Source organism: Aethalodelphis obliquidens, unplaced genomic scaffold, assembly GCF_003676395.1.
Source record: "Aethalodelphis obliquidens isolate GAN/ISIS:26980383/991018 unplaced genomic scaffold, ASM367639v1 scaffold61, whole genome shotgun sequence".
Taxonomy (NCBI): Eukaryota; Metazoa; Chordata; class Mammalia; order Artiodactyla; family Delphinidae; genus Aethalodelphis; species Aethalodelphis obliquidens.
The window spans coordinates 1,928,957-1,940,627 of NW_020838005.1; positions in this window are offsets into that span (position 1 = coordinate 1,928,957).

Sequence of the window (11,671 nt, forward strand, 5' to 3'; positions counted from 1 at the left end):
AAGGGATAAATTAGATAAACAACAAGGTCCTACCGTACAGCACACGGCACTATAGTCAGTATCTTGTAATAAACTCTAATGGAAAAGAAAAAATGTAATAAATATTAAAAATAGATGTTTTATTATTTTATCTATTTTGAAAAGTTTATATATTGAGAATTATAGGGGAGTTGTGTTTTTTTTTTTTAAGGAGAACACTAATAGTATCTGGTTTCGGAGATGTTCTCCTAAGAAGCAACAAACACTGTCATGGAGTCCCCAGCGTTTGCCTCTAATCAGCCTGGACTCTGCATCACTCCAGCTGTCTGTGCTGCTTGTGGGTATGTGCTGGGACTGGATCTCCAACTTCCACTCTTCCAGTAACTGGCTCCTGGGTACAGTCTTCTGATTTTGCTTCTTTCCTCTCGCTGGATTTGCTACCCTGCCGGTGTCTCCCTCCACTTTTGCCCTCTGCTTACTGGACTCCATCGACTGCTATACTTTTCCATTTGCTTCATCCCTCTCTGCTTTATGTTTTTAAAACTTGGACACAAAATACATTATATTTAACCACAAACTCTGGAATTTGTTAGAAGATAGTGCTAAGTGTTCTTAGCATCTGCATACAATAACCAAAGAAGGTTTGATAATAATAAGCCGTATATACAGAATAAGGACCAAAAGCCATGCTTGTCCTCCTGATAGAAGTACAATGGTTGTGGAATCCTCAGTCTAAGGGGCTCCTTTCAGGGAAAATCTGGCCCGTCTTCCTATAGCTAAACTGTGGTACTCTGAAAATGTACAACTTATTAGTGTCAGACAGCAAATTTGCACAAAGGCATACAAAGGTCTGAAATTTGATAAGCATTTTTTTATGAAAGTGGAAAAGACCCTCTTCTTTGCTCTGATCATGTTTTATAATAATTCATTTCTCTGTATGAACCCTTTTTTTTTTTTTTTTTGCTGTACGCGGGCCTCTCACTGTTGCGGCCTCTCCCATTGCGGAGCACAGGCTCCGGACGCGCAGGCTCAGCGTCCATGGCTCACGGGCCCAGCCGCTCCGCTCCGCGGCATGTGGGATCCTCCCGGACCGGGGCACGAACCCACGTCCCCTGTATCGGTAGGCAGACTCCCAACGACTGCGCCACCAGGGAAGCCCTGTATGAACCCTTCTGAAGTTGGTAAACCAAGGCTGAAGTGATGGAAACATATTCTGAAAGATCTCCCAAAAGGGAGCTCCCAATACAAAGCAACATAGGATAAAAAGGCAGAATAACGACCTTAAGGTTAGCTTCTGATCAGATAGTCTAAGTTCTAACTTTGCCTCTGCCACTCACCACGTACCTGACCTTGGATAAGTTCCTTAGTGACTCTCAAGCTCTATTTTGTTCACCTATATAAATGGGGATAAAAATACTACTTACCTGGTAGAGTTACTACAGCAAATAAATGAGAGGGTCTATGTAAATCTCTTATCACAGTTACTCTTAGAGCTTAGTAAGATTTGGGTAACTGGTAATATTGAAAGCAACATAAAACCCCTGTTCCTGCCATAAGAGAGCAGGTTTTTAAAAAATTCTGAATATTCACAACAGATCAGCTATTGTGTAGCTGCAATTTATACTTAAAACAGCAGGTGGCACTAGTACCATATTTATCTGGGACTACACGTCCCCTGATTTTTTTTTTTTTTTTTTTTTAAGCATTCATTTTCAGCTTTCTTTTCCAGAAATAGGAGCATTTCCCCCTTGATCTTTTAATTTTTGTTATCCCTCTATGGTTTAGTAGGCTATTCAGTAGCATAGCAAAGTAAATTATTTCTATTTTTAGTTTTTTTTGGTTTTGTTTTGTTTTGTGCATTTTTTTTTGGCTGCATTGGGTCTTCATTGCAGTGCATGGGCTTCTCACTGTGGTGGCTTCTCTTGTTGCGGAGCACAGGCTCTACGCACAAGGGCTCAGTAGTTGTGGCGCACAGGCTTAGTTGCTCGGCAGCATGTGGGGTCCTCCTGGACCAGGGCTCGAACATATGTCCCCTGCACTGGCAAGCAGATTCTTAACCACTGCGCCACCAGGGAAGCCCTAGTATTTTTAATGCAGACACAAATTGCCGTGGGCTGATTTCATGAAATTTTAAAAATTTATTTTGAAGTTTTGCCCTCTTTCTATTCGTTCTCTAAGTTTGACTGTATTGTTTCCTATGGGCATTGAAATAAGAATATTTTACATCTGTGGTCTCCTTTAATCCTAAGAAAAGTTCAAGCCCCCTTTTCCAGAATACCATAGGATATGCATTTATTAGAAGGAATGTTTGAAGAAAAGACTTTGAGCGTACCAATGATTCTGAAATCATTTTTAAATCGCTCATGGGTCATTCAGCAGCAATGATCATTATATTTTCCAATTCAATTTGCATTGCTGTCACAATATCTTGGTGTATGTAATTTCCTGTGTTGCTGCCATTGCAACTAACGGCAGGTCATTCTCTAGCCCAGCTAGGAAGCCACAGGTCTGACTTTATTATTAGGTTGCATCAGGCTTGAACTGTGACATGGCCCCGGGCTCCCTTGCATTACAGAGTTCAGAGACCCTCCAAGAGTTAACTCAGTCCCTCACAGCAAGATGCTCACTCAGAGCCAACCGAAGGCAAACACAGGCTCTGTGCAAAACATATTCGTGCAACCACACCCCAGAGTCTCGTCTGCAACCATAATTCTGTGGTCAGAGCACAAATGGTGGTATTAAGAAAGATCGACCACAAGGGCGGAGCTGTCAGCTCACACCGGGCTGGGAGGTGAGCTCTGAGGGAGCTAATGCCTTTTAGGGGAACAGTGACACCAGCTTTGTGGGAGGAATTCACAGTGACGTCCTGCAGCCCACTGAAAGGCTCATTCCCTCCAAGAGCATACACTAGTGACAAAATAACAGTAATTGGGTTGACCTATTTAAGTTTCTCTGTAACAAGTGAAATCACTTTAAACCTAAATTCTCTTCTGTGTTTAAAGACATAAGTTTAAGAAGAAAACTAAACTTTGTAGAAACTGAAATGTCACGCGTGTTATAGTCAAGTAGTAAATTTCATGAAATGGCCCTGTTTTTTTTTTTTTTTTTTTGCCCATGAGGTCCCCTCACATGAACATCAAAACAAGAGATAACAGTTATGATAAAATTCAGGTTTATTTGAAAATATTCACTGTTGATTCTGTTAGCCAGTTACGCTACTAGCAAATAATGACAATTTGGTGTCCTCGGTTCCTGTCTCACATTTCCCTGCGTTGGACAGAGCAATCCTGAATACTGATCTAATGATGGTGTTAGAGGCCTTAATTTCTTATTTCTGGTGAATGGGACTACATGACAATTTGAACTTCAGTGTGATGCAAGCTGCTGGTTTCCAATATATATTCTTCATCAAATTAAGGATGTATATCCTATTCTTAGTTGACTAAGAGTTTGGATCAAGAATGAATGTTAATTTGATCAAATACTTTTGCACATCTATCCGGATGATCATTTGGTTTTTCTCTGAGACCTTCATTTTTTTTAATTCTTATTGGAGTATAGTTGATTGACAATGTTGTGTTAGTTTCAGGTGTACAGCAAAGTGAATTGGTTTTATGTGTACATATATCTACTCTTTTTCAGATTCTTTCGGGGACTTCCCTGGTGGTCCAGTGGTAAAGAATCTGCCTTCCAATGCAGGGGATGTGGGTTCAATTCTCTGTCGGGGAACTGAGATCCCACGTGTCGTGGGGCAACTAAGCCCATGCGCCACAACTACTGAGCTCACACGCCTCCAGGAGAGAGCCCACGCGCCCTGGAGCCTGTGTGCCAAACTAGAGAGAGAAAACCTGCACACCACAGCTAGAGAGAAACCCACGCAGCACAACGATGAGCTTTGCGGGCCTCAAAAAATAAAAAATAAATAGAAGAAAATAAATAAATAAATAGATTCTTTTCCCATATAGGCCATTACAGAGTATTGAGTAGAGCTCCCTGCGCTATACAGTAGGTCCTTATTAGTTATCTATTTAATATACAGTAGTGTGTACATGTCAATTCCAATCTCCCAATTTATCCCTCCCCACCATGAGACCTTTTGATGAGATAAATTCTGTTGCTAAATCTCCCACTACTGAACCACGCTTCTACTTTTAGAATAAAACTGGTCATTCTGCATTGTTCTTTTCATTGAGCGCATAATGAGATTCACTAATATTTTATTTTGCATCTCTATTTATAGCTGTTTTTGTACAAATGTAAGTTTGCATTTATATTTTTTCTTGTACATCTTAACGAGTTTTTCTGCCAGGGTTGTGTTGTTTCATAAAATAAATTAGGAAGCATTACATCTTTTTCTATGGAATAGTTAATATTACATTCAACTGATCTATTCTTTTAGTATACAGAAGTATATGCCTTTATATTAGAGCTGGCACATTTTTTAGATGTAATATTTGGACCATATTTTCCACGCCTTCTATGCTGTTTGGTCAGCTCAGATTTTCTACTTCTTGGCTCAATTTCGTTCACCTACATTTTCCTAGTGAATTCTGTCTTTCATTGTGACTCTTATAGTTTATTAATTAAGAACTATACAGCACAGTCTCTTATAAATTTGCTTTTCTACAACTGTGGTCCTGTATCCTTTCGTATTCCTAACTGCATGTACAGTATTTACATTTTTCTTTTACTCTTGACTAGATTCACTCCAGATCTATTCATTTTATCAGTATACTTCTACTTCAAATGGCTTACAGAACATTAAGTAAAATATATGGCCATTTTAATTTTCCTGTTGTTCACATTCTAGGTAAACAAGACTTTCCTATCTTCAAATAATACACCATTCCGAAGAATTCTAACATTTGTACCCAGACCATGAATTACAACGACAATTTTATAAATAGGAAGTCAAGTGAGGTCTTTTTTGCAAATTACAGGAGAAATCAAAACACAATTCCGGACTTCCCTGGAGGTGCAGTGGTTAAGAATCTGCCTGCCAATGCAGGGGACACTTCCCTGGTCCGGAAGATCCCACATGCCACGGAGCAACTAAGCCCATGCGCCACAACTACTGAGCCACAACTACTGAGCCCACGTGCCACAACTACTGAAGCCCACGTGCCTAGAGCCCGTGCTCTGCAACGAGAGAAGCTACTGCAATGAGAAGCCAGCGCACCGCAACGAAGCGTAGCCCCCGCTCACCAAAACTAGAGAAAGCCCGCGTGCAGCAACGAAGACCCAACGCAGCCAAAAATAAAATAAATAAATTTATTTAAAAAAAACAAAACAAAATACAATTCCCAGGGCCAAGCTCTCTCTTGGCACTTGAAGTGTGGGCCAAGCCCAAAGTTAATAAGGACAGACTTTAACAGTCAGATCATTTCTAAGTGGAGTTTGCCTCCAGAAAGAACATAAGTGAGTTTATTTCTCTTCCTAAGAGACTTTTTGCGTCTGTGGTCTGAGTCGTTCTGAGAAACAAACCCTGAGGCATCATTTTATGGAGGGAAGGGCTTGTTTAAGTAAGAACAGTATGCCGGGGCTTCCCTGGTGGCGCAGTGGTTGAGAGTCCGCCTGCCGATGCAGGGGACACGGGTTCGTGCCCCGGTCCGGGAAGATCCCACATGCCGCGGAGCGGCTGGGCCCGTGAGCCATGGCCACCGAGCCTGCGCGTCCGGAGCCTGTGCTCCGCAACGGGAGAGCCCACAATAGTGAGAGGCCCGCGTACCGCCAAAAAAAACCCAAAACAAAAACAAACAAGAACAGTGTGCCACAGTAACATGACTAAGAAACTGTGTAAGTAAGGAACCCCAGGGCGCTGTCCTCCCGATCCAGCTGGGCCAGGTGATTGGTGCAAAGCATTTAAAGATAACTTGTTATTGCGAAAGAAGTGATTTCAGGAATATTGCCCAAATATGATGCAAAAGAATCCTGAGATGAAGCCATACCCTGTGATTGAAGGCTCTACAAGAAAACCTACTTCCATAATGTTGCCTACAAGTTAACATTAAAGGTTTGTTGTTAAGCTACCATTCATGGGCTTTGCAAGCACGTATTTGCTTGATTCAAAGAATAACTTTCAAAATATCCAAATTTAAAATCTTACCTTCCAAATGAACAATCCCTAAAACCTAGAGTCACTTTCATTGTGGCAGTAACAACTCTATGCTAAATGCAGATTCTCCCAAGAGGATAAAAAGATTTGACATTCTAAAACATGAATTCTGAGGCCAAGGACCAGTAGAAGACAACAGATAGCTGTCCCAATCTCAGTGAGCTCACGAACATAAAAGCAGTTAAAAATATTACCCATGTGTATATCTGCAGGAAATGAAAACTGGATAGCGAAGAGATATGTGCGTTCCACATATTGATTACGGCATTATACACCATAGCCAAAGTGTGGAAATTACCTAAGTGTCCATCAACAGATGGATAGATATAGAAAATGTGGTGTATATAGACAATGGAATATTATTCAGCCATGAGAAAGAAGGAAATCCTGCCGTTTCTGACTACATGGATGGGCCTTGAGGGCATCATGCCAAGTGAGATATGTCAGAGAGAGAAGGACAAATACTATATGATCTCACTCATATGTGGAATCGTAAAAAAAACAAAAATGAACTCACAGAAACAGAGAGTAGAACGGTGGTTGCCGGGAGCTGGGGGATGTGGGAAATGGGGAGAAGTTGGTCAAAGGGCACAAGCTTCCAGTTATAAGACGAATAAGTTCTGGAGATCTAATGTACAATATAGTGACTACAGGTAACAGTACTGTATTATATGTGTTATATACTTGAAAGTTGCTGAGAGTAAACCTTCAATGCTTTACCACACACACATACACACACAAATGTTAATCACGTGAAGTGCTGGAGGTGTTAACTCATCTTATTGTGGGAATCATTTCACAATGTGTATGTGCATCAAATCATCACACTTTACACCTTATATGTACAATTACATGTCAATTATATCTCAGTAAGCTGAAAAAAAAGATTACCTATCTCGTGCTGGCTCTATAGTTTCAACACTCTCACTTCCCTGACAAGACCCCCTTCAAGTATTTATGGAAAACCCCAGAATGTATCTCAGTCCTTACAACACTCTGGCCAGTTTTCTTTATTTTCTCCTCTGACTTTTGCCAGGTGGTGTCACCAGTATCTACAAGGCCTTGCAAATCTTTTCACACTTTTTCACATGTCCTTCCAGCACCATGACTTCAGCCAGGCGGCACTGTCATTTCCAGTAGGACAGCTATGAGAACGCCTTCCTCCACTCTTTCCCCCCCAGCTTAATTGAGATATAATTAACACATAACATTGTATAAGCTTAAGGTATACAACATGTTGATTCAATACTTATATACTGCGAAATGATTACCACCACAGCTATAGCTAACACCTTCATCGCATCACATAATTAATTACCATACGCTTTTCTACCTAGTCTAGGTGAAAACATTTAAGATCTACTCTCTTAGTGACTTTCGAGTGTATAATATAGCATTGTTAACGATAGTCATCGTGCCCGTACATGAGATCTTCAGAACTCACCCATTTTCTAGCTGCAAGTTTGTAACCTTTGATGAACATCTCCTCATTCCCCCCCCCACCCCCCACTTACCCCCCATCCCACCAGCTCCTGGCAACCACCATTCTACTCTCTGTTTCTATGAGTTTGTAGATCATACAGTATTTATCTTTCTGGCTGACTTATTTTACTTAGCATGGTGTCCTCAAGGTCCTCAATGTTTTTGCAAATGGCAGGATTTCCTTCTTTCTCATGGATGAATAATATTCCATTGTATGCATATACCACATCTTCTTTATCCATTCATCCCTCGATGGACACTTAGGTCATTTTCACATCTTGGCTACTGTGAATATGCTGCAATGAACCTGCCTCCCTCCCCTCTTAAGAAGTCTGCTTGTTCAATGGGTACCAAAGCAGTTGTTTATGTGCTACTGTCTTACAGAGATTTAGTTATTTTTTTTTTAATTCATAGTTTCCATCATTTAGAATAGAGTTCGGAGGGCCTAGGCCAGTAGACAATTCCCCAAAACAGATACTCAACTGTTCTCAGAAGTGCCCCATCCTCTGATTTCTAAGGCATCCGTTGCTACTTGGAGTTCTTCTCTTCCAATGACTTCTCTTCCAGAAGCTTCTCTCAAATCTTTATGTAACAGACTTCTGGTGGGTAAGTCCCACATTGGTGCCTCCTTCATTCCCCGGTCCTTCTCCTGGAGGCCCCCTCCCCGACACCTCTCCCCCCCCATCCCACCCTCCCACCTTCCCATGTACTTCAAAGGGTGGCAGTCATAGTGTAGAGCAGGGGTTGGCAAACTATGGGCCTCAAGCCAAATCCAGCTGACGACCACCTGTTTTTGTACGGTCTGCAAGAATGTTTTTTACGTTTATTAAATAATTGGAAAAAATCAAGAGAGGAATAGTATTTCATAACATAGGAAAATTACATGAAATTCAAATGCCAAGCCTACAAATAAAGTTTTGCTGACACACAGCCACACTTTTTTTTTTTTTTTTTTTTTTTTTTCAGTATGCGGGCCTCTCACTGTTGTGGCCTCTCCCGTTGCGGAGCACAGGCTCCGGACGCGCAGGCTCAGCGGCCATGGCTCACGGGCCCAGCCGCTCCGCGGCATGTGGGATCTTCCCGGACCGGGGCACGAACCCGCGTCCCCTGCATCGGCAGGTGGACTCTCAACCACTGCGCCACCAGGGAAGCCCCACATTCATTTTTTTATGTATTGTCTATGGCTGCTTTTCTGCTACAATTGCAGAGTGGAGTGGTCGCAATAGAAACCATAAGGCCTGCAAAGTCTAAAGTACATGTATGGGTCCTTTACAATAAAAGTTCACTGACCTTTGGTTTAGACCCTGGACCCTGGAGCCAGTCTGCCTGGGGTTTGAATGTAGTCCTGCCACTAACTAACTATGTAGGCAATACCCTAACGTGTGGTGAGCCACAATTTTCACATTTGTAAGGTGGGGATGACAACAGTTCTATTTACCTCATTAGCTTGTGTGGGGATTAAACGAGTTGAACTAGAATGGTACCAGGCACAGGCCATACATGTTAATTACTGTTGTTACACTACAGCTCGTGACCGTGGAAAATCTGGTTGGTACTAAAGAAAAATTCTGGATCAAACATTTGCTTCTTAACTGACCTCAAAGAAAAGTCTGCTGAATATGAGAGTCACCTGAAGAATAGTGTCCTTCTTACGAAGGGGCTGCAGAGTGAAACTTCTCTCCTGCCCCCAATAAAAGTCAAATGTAGGCATTTAACTTCCCGCTTTTCTATAATACATAGTCCAGGGAATCTCAACAACGAAGTAGTTTTCTTTTGTTTATTTTGTTCTGAAGAAGGTTGAATAAAGTGTTCTTTTTTTTTTCATTTTTCTCTACAGTCATTTTCCATGTAAATATATAATTTTATGTAGTTACAATCATGTTATGGTATATACAGTTGAATTATTTTTACTCAAGTTTACATCTTAATTTTTCCATTTTGCTTCTTAGTTTTCATCGTCTCTTGTTTTAAACAGTTTTATGGAGATAATTTTTCAACATATATATATGTTTTTCAAGATATATATGAATATACTTTTTTTTTTTAAAAGTCAAGTAGTTTTCATTTTTTCTTCCCTATTGATCAACCCAGTTTTCATTAAACTAATGACTTCAAATTGCTATGTCATCAACTTCTCCCAAAGGGGGGCTTGGAGCACATATAGATATTTGCAGCAAAGAGCATTCTAGAAACAAAGCTAAAAGCTTTCTGCTATGAAAGTGCTCACCAAGCATCAGTCTCACAGTGATGGGGATGAGGGTGTGAATAGCTTTAGACCCTGGCCATCATCTCCCCATTCATCAGAGAAACTGGAACTCCAAAGCCACAGAGCAGAGCCAAGGACAGACCCAGAGACGTTCACCAAAGCATTTGGGAACAGAGAATAGAAAGTGATGTGAGTCTGAATATGAAAAAGGTGTTTCTGGGCCTGTAGAGACCTGTTCCTTTGTCCAGTTTAGCTCATGGGTCCCAAATTACCATGCATCACCCCATCCCTGGCTTACCCCATCCCAAAGCGTTTGCCCTTAGAAGATGGCAAAGTGGTGTTTAGAGTCAAATATATCCCCCCCCCTTTTTATTATAGTTCTAGTAACTACATTCACTCATATGTAGGATCAAAGAATGAGCCTCCTCTGTCTAGGAAAAAAAGATTTTAACGGAATCCATAGCTTCTTTGAGAGAAGCAATTAAGTCAGCCAGATTTGGCAAAACAAACCTGGTAATCAAAGGAGGAAGCCAGGCTCTTTTTTTAAAAAAAAAAAACTTATTTATTTATTTTTGGGTCTTCTTTTGGGTCTATTTGCGTTGGGTCTTCATTGATGCGCGCAGGCTTTCTGTGAGCGGGGGCTACCCTTCGTTGTGGTACGCGGGCTTCTCGTTGCGGTGGCTTCTCTTGTTGCAGAGCACGGGCTCTAGGTGCGCGGGCTTCAGTAGTTGTGGCGTAGGGGCTTACTTGCTCCGCGGCATGTGGGATCCTCCTGGACTAGGGATCGAACCTGTGTCCCCTGCATTGGCAGGCAGATTCCTATCCACTGAGCCACCAGGGAAGCCCCAGAAGCCAGGCTCTTGACAGTTGTCTGCACATCCATCTATTCTCTTAGGCACTGTCAGGGGGAGTCACAATATTCATGTCAAACTAGTCTCCAAATTCATTTATCCTCATTTCTTTCTCCAAGGCACCTTCTAACAGAGCATGCTAGCACTTGTGAGTGCTTAAGTGTGTTTGTGTGGGTTTTGGAGTCTGAACATCCCTGCTTGTGGAATACGCTTAATGTTTCTTCTGAAAAGATATCAGAGGAAAAAGTAAAGGATATTTCTGGGAATCCTGCTGTTATTCCACCTACTCATCTAGTTGACTCTCTAATTTTAAGCCACATTTTAATAAAAGACTTTGAATAGCTCTGCTTTTATGATTTAAATGGACTTTCAAATTGGGATTTAACCATCTGATATAACAAAGTGGGTGGACTTCAGTCTTTAGAGGAAAAAGAATAAACATCCTGAAAGCTGTAACTAAAAATTTCCATTTTTCTCCAATCCTTTTATTGCAATTATTGTCACACTTGAAATATCCAGCAACCAAATTCAAACCTTAAGTTTTGCAAACAGCCTCCAATTCAAGGTGCTGGGGTAGGGGCAGGGGCGGGGTGGAGTGTGAGTGTTTTGAGGGGGAGGGGTGAGGCAGCTGAAATCATTTTGGTAGAAATCCAGCTCTACTGAATGAGCATTAACACTCTGACAGGTATTAAATTTAAAATACACCAGGGGTTACAGAACATCGGTCATCCAATTTTCTCAGACACAGGTAACTGAAGTAACTTTGTGATGCCCCTATTCCACAATGCAAAACACTTGAGCTCCAAACGGTCCACCTGGAGTTGAGGAAGGTGTGAAGTGAGTCCTAAGGAAATATCAAAGGAAAACTTCAATCCAGGACAATTTGGATATAAAAGGTGAAGACAGGCAGATATCACAGATGACCATGAAAATGGCAGCTCTATTTAGTAGTTGTATAACCGGCCTTCCCAGGACAGACCCCTCCCCCAGGTCCCCTGCTATAGCTCCTCTCTGAAGTACCCAGATAATTGTGTCTGA